This window comes from Camelina sativa, chromosome 2 (genome assembly GCF_030686135.1).
Source record: "Camelina sativa cultivar CO46 ecotype springtype chromosome 2, ASM3068613v1".
Taxonomy (NCBI): Eukaryota; Viridiplantae; Streptophyta; class Magnoliopsida; order Brassicales; family Brassicaceae; genus Camelina; species Camelina sativa.
In genome coordinates this window covers 14604102-14613998 of record NC_141881.1, presented here as the reverse complement: position 1 = coordinate 14613998, position 9897 = coordinate 14604102, and the positions used below count along the sequence as shown (strand labels likewise).

At 36.2% G+C, this 9897-nt stretch overlaps 1 pseudogene; it reads left to right on the top strand.

Moving 5' to 3' along the window:
* The first annotated feature begins 7013 nt into the window (after positions 1–7013).
* Positions 7014–7114, top strand: LOC147948613 (small nucleolar RNA R71; annotated as a pseudogene).
* The last annotated feature ends 2783 nt before the right edge of the window (positions 7115–9897 follow it).

Below are 9897 nucleotides of genomic sequence, written 5' to 3'. Positions count from 1 at the left end.
ATCTTATTTTGATTTTACGCACTTCATTTTTAGGGATAAATTTTTTCAAATATATATTAAAATAATATATATATATACTGTATATCAAATCTATATCGTAGTTAATATTAAAAATCATCAAAAATTTAGAAAAAATAATTACTAAAGAAAACAAAGCCACAAAAGTTTTGGATAATATGTCGTAATCTCATAAGTAATATTTTCATGTTAATTAATTACAAATGAGTTCAAATTTTTAAAATAAAACATTTAGGTCTATACCTATTTTCATTTCAAATGGTAATCAAAAAAATTAAGAAAAATATAAAATAACTAATTACAAAGGGTTATTAAATAAAAGAAAACAGTAAAAATTATATTTGTAATTATATGAATTAAATTAAAACAAAAAGAATAAATTTTGTATAAAATAACTGAATTTTCGTTTTTTTAATTAAAGAAATAGATAACTCAACTTACCACATCTTAATTTATGAAAATTTCCATGATGTTGAATAATGTTTTGAGTTAACAATTTTACAAAGGATATAACTCAAAATTGTAAGTCAACCATAACACATTATAACTCAAACTCAACTTTAAAATTTTTAGTTTTGTTGTTGATTGGTAACATTTTTGAATAATCTATGAGTTAAGTCCATAACTCAACTAAACTCAATGGTAACTCATGTTACCAATCAAAGCCAAAGATATAATAATATTTTCATCAAGTAATCAAAGATTCATTCCTAAAACATCATTCATTTTTTCAAGATTTCTTGTGTCCATAAGTATAGTGGAGTTTGAAGACTTACATAGAATACATATAATTGAAGAGAATATTACAAAATTTGAGTACTTTGATGAACACCTAATATGTTCTTGTAGGGATGAACAACTAAAATGTGAGATAAGAAGACTTTAAAAACATTTCAAATTTTCAATAAACATTTTCATTGCGTTTAATTAGCAAAAAATACTAAAAATCTCTCCAACTAGACAGGGGATCCCCTTGCCTAATTCCTCTTTGGAGATAAACTCTGCTTTGGGCTGCACCATTTAGGAGGTAGGAGTATGAAACCGATGTAATATATTTGCATAATTCACTGGATCTAAGTTTGGGAAATCCCATTTTTTTCATTACTGCTCTGATGAAGTCCATTCCATTCTATCATATGTTTGACTCATATCAGTTTTAATCTCCATGTACCACTTTTTCTTTGCTTTTGATGTGTGTAGGTAGTGGAGGGCTTCATGGGTGATCAGGACATTACCCGCAATAGCTCTTTGGGGCACAAAGGCAGATTGGTTTTCCGAAACTAGATTTTGGAGAAAAGGTTTCAATCTGTTGGTAAGGATCTTCAAGATTATTTTGTAGTAGACTTAACACAGGGCAATGAGCCGATAATACTTCATTTTTTTGGACTAGAAATCTTTGGAATTAGTCTAACATGGGTGATGTTAATGTTGTATGGCAGGACACCAGAGCAGAAGAAGCTCTATATCTCAGTGATGATCTGTTGGCCTATTGTTTTCCAATTGGATTGGAAAAAACATGCAGAGAAACCATCAGGTCATGATGCGTTGTCCGGGTGAATAGAGAAGCAAGCATTTCTGATATCCATGTTTGATGGTAGTTCTTTCAGCTTTTCATTTGTTCTGAGATACATGGGGTAATGGCTTCCTCAACTGTTGACTCTATTTGTCCTGTTTTTGCAGTGAAAAGGTGTTGATAGTAGACAGTGATTACTTTGAGTATGGACTTCTCCTCATAGAATGCAGTTCCCAGGTCATTTTCAAGTACAGAGAACTTGTTGACTGTTGTTCTTCCTTTAGTAACCGAATGGAAGAAGCCGGTGTTCTGATCTCCTAGAGAGAGCCAGAGCTGATGACTTCTCTGCTTCCAAAATTCTTCTCCCTCCTTATACGCCTTCTAGAGCTCTTCAGTAATTGAGGATACTATATCTGCTGGAGTATATGGGAGCGACATCGCTTTATCCAGGTTTTCCTTAAAGGTATTGATCCTCAATTGGCTGTTTAAGTGTTTTTCTTTGCTCCACTTGATGATTGCATCCCTGCATATACACAGTTTTGTTTCCACCTTTTAGTAGACTGTAGGGTTTCAACTTTTGAAAATTAGTTATGTGACCTCTGGGTTCTTCCGGAGTCGTCTGTCATATCTGAAGATGCTCTTCCTTTTTTTTTCCTTTTCAAGTCAAAATATGTGATTAATGGTCTGTGGTCAGAGGCTTCAAAAGATATATACTCACTTCTTCCTAAGGGGCAGTTTAATGCCCATTTAGTATTAGACATAACTCTGTCTAACCTGCAGAAAACTATATGCTCATGTATTTTCCTTCTCCAAGATAGGAAATTCCTAGAATAGCTTAGATCATAGAAGTCACATTCGGACATAAAAGTCATGAGGTCAATAAAAGATCCTTCTGGACGAGCAGGGCCACCCATTTTTTTTGGATGAGTCAATATCCATGGATCACTTCTAGTCTGGCCTAAGCTAGATATCTGGTCCCATATATTGTTCCTCTTAGGTTTATCAAGTTCTCCGTATTCGAATGTGGCAAAGAAGGAACGTCCTTCTGTCTTCACGAGGGTATCTGATATGCTCAAATTTACCATAGAGCTACTCTCTCAAATTAAGAGATCAATGCAGTACTTAGGGGTCAAATTCCACAAGGACTCAAGACTACACAATAAATTATAGAGTTTTATAATTAAGCTAAACAGATTAAATTGAATTAAAATAAAAGCAATGCAAAATATTAAATAAAAGCTGTTGTAAATTCAGAAGATCAAAAAGCTAGGCCTAGGGAATTCCTCAGGAAATTATAAATTATTAAATCAATCAATAAATTAGGATTCAAACAATTAAGAACAGATCTAGAACTCTTAACACTTTTGTAAATTAAATCAGTTCTCACTGCAAATAATATCTAAATTTAAAACCAGAAAATCCAAAACTCTTTGTAAAATTCTAGGTTAAAAATCAGCAATAAAATCAGGTTTAGATTGTTCACAAAATTATTAAATCAAATCTCTTTGCAAGAAATAATTTTGCTCATCAAAAGGTTTTATCAGGAAAATCAATTATATTCTCATATCAATTTATTTTCCTAAAGTATTAATTCTAGATGGCCAATCAAGGATTAATATGAGGAACAACCTAAGATGAAGATCTAGATAGATAATGAATCCTAAATAATCAGATCTAATAATTCATAAAATCCATGTGAAAAACCCTAAACCTAACAAGCAAACTACTCAGACATAATCAATGAAGAACAAAACATGATTCTGAATAATAAGCAATTGAGATTAAAAAGAGTAAGAAGGAGTTCAAGAAATTCTTCTCTCAAAGCAGTTCAGATCTCTCTCCCAAAAGCTCTCAAAATCTCTCAGGGTTGCAGGAAAAAGAAAACTTGATAGAATAAAACTTAAGGGTTTGGAAAACCTAAAAACTATATATATATATGTCCTAAAACACGTCAGGGACTAGTCTTGCAATTATGGAAAACTTTGGGGCAGATTTGTAAAACTTCCAAATTTGTGATTCTTCATCGCCTAAAGAGGGTGTCGATCGATGCTAAGGCAGTGTCGATCGTCACCATCTCCTCTGATCGATTCCAAGTTGATTTCTTGCGGATTATTGCTCCAAACTGATCCAAATTGCTCCACTTTGCTCCTTCCATGCTAAAAACCTGTAAAGACTCAAAAACAATCTAGAAACAAATGAAAAGACACTAAAAGACTCCTTATATCATGGTTAAAAACCACAAAAACCATGATATATCAACTCCCCCAGACTTAGCCTTTGCTTGCCCTCAAGCAAAACAGAAACTTAGACCTGTGAAAGAGGTTTGAAAACAGGGAACTCACTCAACTGCATGATGATTCTTTATTTGCACTCTTCATTTACCTGACTCAAGAACTTACTTCTTATACTCAACCATGATAAGCATCAACATTCCTTATTCAAATCCCACAATCCCTTGGAATCTCTGAAATCTCCATTGTCATCTCATTAGTCAATATTAAAGCATAAATAAGGTGAATTCTTACCTTGGGTGTATTGATCAGTGGCATGTGGACTCTCTTCAGGCCAAGACATTCTTCTTACATCTCCTTTCCTCTCCCTTTTCTCACTTCCATTTTTTTTTTTTTTTTGGATATTTTTTTTTAAGCAAAGGTGTAAGCGAATACCGGGGTCATCGGTAATTTACCTACCCCTCGCTTCCAAGCTTTGTGTGATCATTTGACTCAAGAGTAGAATAATGAGGTCACAGGTAATTTACCTACCTCTCTAAACTGATCAAAATCATCTCATCTTTTATTCTCTTTTTTTTTTCTTAAAGCACTGAAGGGAAGAGAGAGGGGAGACATACTTTGAAAAATTGCACTGTCTTGTATGGCCCGAAGAAGAAGTCTAGTCCACTGATTTCCAACCCCAAAGTAAGAGATTAAGTCCGGTTAAAATCCTGATAAAAGGTTGAGACAACGTTAGATCAATCAGATATCCATTGAACAAGGGCTTTCAGGATTGTTGATAAGGCTCATAGTCTTTCTAAGCTTTAGTTCTGAGATCAAGCATAAACAAGTAATCATTAGAGTGTTAGCCAAATAAGAGAAATCATTAGTCAAGATCATAATTCCCAAAGACAAAAAGAAAAATTTTGAAAATTTTGACTCAAACTTTATGGTTTTGACTGACACAACTGAAACTCAAAAACCGAAAACATAGTTAGTAACTAACCTCCCCCAGACTTAAACAACATTGTCCCCAGTGTTATCAAGTAAGAGGAAAGCAAAAATAAAAATAAACAAAAATCAAAATCAAAAGAAAAATAAAAACCTACCAGTGGGTTGCCTCCCACTAAGCGCTTGTTTTCAGTCATTAGCTTGATTGTGGTGGAGTTCAGGCATCCGTAGGAGCAAAACATGGCATTGAAGTCCTCTTCATCCAAGGTGGTGTATAAGCTTTAGGTGCATGAGGTCTTCCAAGAATGTGAGGAACAGGACCATGGCGGAACTTAGGTATGGGAGGGTATCTCTTATGTCCTGCAAAATCATCAACAGAAGAAACAAGCACTCTACAATAAGCTCGTGGCTTGGTTAACTGCAAAACAGTTTTTCTCTCTTTGAAATTCTTGTTGATGATAGGAGGAGGATTAGGTGCAGAAGAGGTGTACCTTTGCCTTACATGAGGACTCTGGAGGGTGGAATGGGAGACTTTCTGTTTGGGAACAGGTTTCTGTCTTGGAGCTTCAACTTTGGACAAGCTTTGTCTCAGATGTGGAGGGGAGTCGATCGATGCCTCCTTGTTGGTGTCGATCGACACTGAGCCTGATGCTCGTGTTGCAGAAACTTTTTCAACAGAGAAAATCTGTCCATCAATAGTAGGAGCTCTCCTCAGTTTATCCATCTCAAAATGCATACTCAATCCATCCACATTCAGTGTTATGTGTCCCTTCTGCACATCTATGATGACACCAGCTGTAGCCAAGAAAGATCTTCCTAATATGAGAGGATCTTTAGGCTCTTGATCATACTTCAGCACCACAAAGTCAGTAGGAATCATGAAGTTGCCAACCTTAACTGGAATATCCTCTAAAACACCTTCAGGAATTCTTCGGGAGCGATCAGCTAGGATTAGAGAAATCTGAGTTTGCTTGAATTCTGTCATCCCAAGTCTCACAGCAACAGAATGTGGCATCAAGTTGATGGTAGAGCCAAGGTCACAAAGTGAGTGAGAGAACCTTCCTGCTAAGATTGAGCAATCAAGTACAAAGCTTCTAGGATCTGGTAACTTCTTAGCAGTCCTACATTGAATGATTTCACTCACTTCCTTAGAGACAACCACTTCCTGCTTTCTCTCCTTCTTCCTCTGAACAGGCTGGTTCAACAAAATTGCACTGACATCTTTTGTAAGAAGTGCTCCTTCTTCAGGGCTCAAACCATTGGATACCATTCTCTTCACATACCGCTTAAGAGGTGGTGAAAGCTTTACTACATCAATTAAAGGCATCTCAATCATCACCTTGTCCATCATTGCTTTGCATCTAGCTTCCTCCATCTCTTGCTTAGACTTTCTAGGCTTGGGAAAAGGAACCTTAGGCTTGTAGACCCTTTCAGCAGCTGGAACCTGAGATTTTGCAGTTTCTGGGTTCGTATGAGAGGAGTGTCGATCGACACCCAGGTGGTGTCAATCGACACCATCATCTGAAACCGAGAGATTGGTCGATTTCTCTTCTTTTTCTACAGAAGCAATTTCACCATCATCGTCATCTCTCACTGATATGGCATTGCAAGCATGTCTGGGGTTTGACTCAGTTCTTGCTGGAAGAACACTCTCTTGTCGTTTAACAGACCCAGCAGTCTGTGCAACTTGAATCTCCAGCTTCTTAACATGAACATTCAATGCTTCTATCTTCCCATTCAGCTCAGTGTAGACATTGTCAATCTTTCCATTGAATGTCACTGTCAATTGCTCCTGTCCTTGCAAAAGCTGCTCAAGCATGGCTTCCATTCTACTCTCTGAAGAATTCTTAGGAGGTGGAGACTGATAAGATGAATTCCCATAGGTTCTTGTATAGCCATTGTTATGTTGCTGCTTCTGGTCACCATTGTAAGGTCTGTTTCCTTGCTGATTACCGAATCTCTGTCCCTGATACCCAGCTCCATACACATAGTTGACATTCTCCTCTGAGTTCTCTGGCTCTGGCTCAAATGTCTCAACTTCAGCAGCAAATTGAACTGACTTTTTTCCCACAAGAAGATTGTGCACTGAATCAAGCTTAGCATTAACAGAAGCTAGCTGATTTGAATCATATCCTCCATGTAATCTCTTCCTTTCAGCATCTGCTCCCTTAGTGCTATTGCTAGAAGCCAAATTCTCAATCAAAACTTCAGCATCTTCTGGAAATCTTGTTTTGAAATTCCCATGACTTGCAGCATCCAAAGCTAACTGATACTTCCAGTCACACCCTCTGAAGAAGATACTTAGCAATTGTACCCTTGAAAAACCATGGTGTGGACAGTCCCTTTGGTAAGCCTTGAATCTCACCCAAGCTGCCTTGAAAGCTTCATCTGGTCTTTGCTTGAAAGTGGATAGCTTGACTCTCAACTCATCTGACATTGCATCATCATAGAAATGGTTGAGGAAAGCCACTTTGACTTGTTGCCAAGATGTCAAAGATCCAGCTCGCAACTGCTTCAACCACTGAGATGCCTCTCCTGCAAGTGAGTATGGGAAGAGCTTGCAGAATATGAAGTCCTCAGTCACCCCATTAGCCTTGATACTGGTCACAAGATCCTCAAAATGCTCAATATGGTCCAGAGGCTTCTCATTGGGCAAAGCAGAGAAAGGTCTCTGCCCAACTAGTTGAAAGTACGCAGGTTTCAACTCAAAATCGTTCCTCTGGAATGGAGGAGGAACAATAGCAGACCGGTTCTCATACACCAGATCAGCCCGGTTGTAGTCAGCAATGGTCCTGATCAAGTCCTGGTTTTGCTCCTGTCGTCGAACTGGGTTCTGTACGTGGGTTGCAGCTCCACGCACGTTTGCAGGTGGGTGTCGATCGATGCCACCTGGTTGGTGTCGATCGACACCAAGATCCGGATCATCAACGACACCAGCTTGCTGGTTCACAACAGCCTGCTTGTTGACAACAGGTTCAGGAATCATGTTTCCTTCTGCATCAAGCTTTTGGCCCTGCTCATTGCGCAAGTGGCCCTCTTGATCCCTCAAAACACCAGCCTCATCACGCATCAGAATGATCGTATTAACAATCTTCAGAGATTTGGCTGCTTTTCTGTTCTCACGCTCAAGTTTTCCCAACTCTTGGTTTGAAAGCTTCAGAATTGGACTAGTCTTGTTGCTCCTTGTGTTAGGCTTATTAGGCATACACCTGAAAAACACAAGAGAAAAGAAAACAAAAGCGTGTTAGTTTGAAAATAAAAAAAAAAATTTAGACAAAATCTAAAACTCAAATCTAATGGTAGATCAAAGAGTCCCCGGCAACGGCGCCAAAATTTGATATGCTCAAATTTACCCTAGAGCTACTCTCTCAAATTAAGAGATCAATGCAGTACTTAGGGGTCGAATTCCACAAGGACTCAAGACTACACAATAAATTATAGAGTTTTATAATTAAGCTAAACAGATTAAATTGAATTAAAATAAAAGCAATGCAAAATATTAAATAAAAGCTGTTGTAAATTCAGAAGATCAAAAAGCTAGGCCTAGGGAATTCCTCAGGAAATTATAAATTATTAAATCAATCAATAAATTAGGATTCAAACAATTAAGAACAGATCTAGAACTCTAAACACTTTTGTAAATTAAATCAGTTCTCACTGCAAATAATATCTAAATTTAAAACCAGAAAATCCAAATCTCTTTGTAAAATTCTAGGTTAAAAATCAGCAATAAAATCAGGTTTAGATTGTTCACAAAATTATTAAATCAAATCTCTTTGCAAGAAATAATTTTGCTCATCAAAAGGTTTTATCAGGAAAATCAATTATATTCTCATATCAATTTATTTTCCTAAAGTATTAATTCTAGATGGCCAATCAAGGATTAATATGAGGAACAACCTAAGATGAAGATCTAGATAGATAATGAATCCTAAATAATCAGATCTAATAATTCATAAAATCCCTGTGAAAAACCCTAAACCTAACAAGCAAACTACTCAGACATAATCAATGAAGAACAAAACATGATTCTGAATAATAAGCAATTGAGATTAAAAAGAGTAAGAAGGAGTTCAAGAAATTCTTCTCTCAAAGCAGTTCAGATCTCTCTCCCAAAAGCTCTCAAAATCTCTCAGGATTGCAGGAAAAAGAAAACTTGATAGAATAAAACTTAAGGGTTTGGAAAACTTAAAAACTATATATATATGTCCTAAAACACGTCAGGGACTAGTCTTGCAAATATGGAAAACTTTGGGGCAGATTTGTAAAACTTCAAAATTTGTGATTCTTCATCGCCTAAAGAGGGTGTCGATCGATGCTAAGGCAGTGTCGATCGTCACCATCTCCTCTGATCGATTCCAAGTTGATTTCTTGCGGATTATTGCTCCAAACTGATCCAAATTGCTCCACTTTGCTCCTTCCATGCTAAAAACCTGTAAAGACTCAAAAACAATCTAGAAACAAATGAAAAGACACTAAAAGACTCCTTATATCATGGTTAAAAACCACAAAAACCATGATATATCAATATCAATGAAATTAGGGCTTTCCAATAGCATTGTAATGTAAATTGATGTTAGTTTATATTTTATACTTCCCAGTTAATAATAAAATAGGATTGCCACATATTTAGTATGTTAAAGGAAATAAAAAGCTTTGAAAAATATCAGATAACCCCCATGTGAATATTATTGCAGTTAAGTAGTAGTGGTCTAAATATCAGATGGGTTTTGCGTTGGCTAAGATAACCCTTATGTTCAACACTTCAACCACCCGAAGGTTCTGTGGACGCGCACAATAGTAAACCAACTCGTTAGTAATCTCATATTTTTTTAATATAAGCTTTCTTTTTTTGTTCTTTCTTTATATAAGAAATTGAACACATAGTTTTGTGAAATTCTTAATATTGTTCATAGCTAAATAATGCTATACCAGATTTCAAAGAAGACGAAGAATACCAAATCAAAACCGCATAAGCGCGAAAAATCAACCCTCATAACGATTGATACTCATGGAAAACACCGTCATCCTGTTTAAACTTTGGGACAACCTACCAATAACAGTGTTAGAATTTAGTGTCTTAGTTACTAGTTACTACGTATAGATGATCTAATATGTGGACTTCTTGGTAAGCTCACTGAAACGTAATTTTATTTATGATACTGTATGAAAAAGCCCAAACAAGTTATTTAACTTAGTCATCTT